Below are 1,902 nucleotides of genomic sequence, written 5' to 3' on the forward strand. Positions count from 1 at the left end.
TGAATCATTTCAATTACAGTTATTTAGTTATTTTAATGTTTTGCTTACTGTCTGCATTAGAGACATCGTTGACCTGCAATTCAGGAAAACTGTTAATTCTAGCACTGAATTTATCAGGTTTTGACACTTTGATATATTACTTATTGCCATAGGATCTATTGTTTCTCAATGTGTATATTTATAAATTTACACATTCTAGAAGGTTTTAGAAAGATAAAAGAAAATATGTATTAAAAGTGTAGTTTATAAAGCTCTTTAATATACCATTGCTATGGTTATTAAATAGCATTTTCTTTTTAAGAATGTATTAACCTGGGGCTGGGGATGTGGCTCAAGCCGTAGTGCACTTGCCTGGCAAGCATGCAGCCCAGGTTCGATCCTCAGCACCACATACAAACAAAGATGCTGTGTCCGCCGAAAACTAAAAAATAAATATTAAAATTCTCTCTCTCTCTCTCTCTTTAAAAAAAAGAATGTATTAACCAGCAATATGTATACAACAATAACATAATAAATAAATATGGTACAAACAAATAAACATAAATTAATAAATGTTATATGATTTATTTTATAATAAAATTGGTAAAATATACCCAGAGGTGAAAATAAATATTTAAATAATGATACATATACATGTCCATTTTTATTAAGGTATAGTGAAATACATCTATTTTTGTAATATACTTTTGTTCATGAAAGCATCATTAATATTGTTATCAAATAATATTGTAGCTGCACAAAATTAAAAATCCAAATTGGACATATATCAGTAAATAAATGGCGTTTAGTGACTGAAATTTCTGAGTCTGTTATTGTGAAACACAAATATTCAGTAAAATATGCTCTGAAGAAAACCTCAATTTGAAAATGTAAAAACATAGAAAGGAGTATTTAGAGTTGTTTAACCATGACATTAATTTAAAATACCTTTGATACCCAAACAAATACTCTGAAGTTTTTGCTCTTAAGAAATACATATGAAAGAATACAGCAATTCTGTCTCTGAGTAATGCAAGCATAAGAGAAAGATGATAAGAATATTAAGTAAGCCTCAAAAATCTGAGGATCATGAAATCAATAAATTCTTGGCAAGAAAATATCAATCAATTTTGATGTAAAGTCAAAACTATTAAGCATTCTAATTTACCAAATCTTAATGATTTTATATATTAGAGAAAAAAAGTCAGAATTTTAAGCAAATACATGAGAAATGGGTGTGCACAACAAGGTTTAACCTCAGAAAGTTTTATACATCCCCTGTGTCTGTCCATGTGTCTCTCTCATGTCTTTCCAGTGTGACATCCAAAAAAAAATGAAGAACAAGTTTTTGAGTAATTATATTTAGGTCTTAAAAAAGTTAAAGAAAATAATTAGCTCTCTTTATCTATTTTTAGAAGTAATTTGCCTTCGTATTTCTTCAATAATTAATGATTACCCTGTGCTTGTTGCTGATAATACAGAATGTGTAGAACCACCCAGAATGAGAGCACTATTTAAATAATGTCAGAACAAAAAGTGCTACAGAAGAGTAGGAACTGAAAAACAAGGCCAAAGCCAGTGCAGGACCACACAGCATTTAGGGGTATTTCAAAGAGGAATGGAGTTGGTCTTAAGAGGTCTGACTTCCCTTAGCCAAGACAAATAACTAGTACAAACTGTCTTAAAATATTTTTCTTCAAATCTTATAATTTAATGGATACATGTTAAGAATCCAGAAGTTAAATGTAAACTAGCAAATTTACATTCATTTCTGGGACACTTTTACTTCTAGTTTTATAGATTAATTAATTTTAATGCCTTTCTAGATATGGTAGATAACGTTTTCTTATTCAACATTTATCAGGTAATTAACAAAGGACTCCATTACAGAATTCGGTCATTTTTAAAAATTCATAAAGCAAC

The sequence above is a fragment of the Callospermophilus lateralis genome, unplaced genomic scaffold (assembly GCF_048772815.1).
Source record: "Callospermophilus lateralis isolate mCalLat2 unplaced genomic scaffold, mCalLat2.hap1 Scaffold_862, whole genome shotgun sequence".
NCBI classification, from domain to species: Eukaryota; Metazoa; Chordata; class Mammalia; order Rodentia; family Sciuridae; genus Callospermophilus; species Callospermophilus lateralis.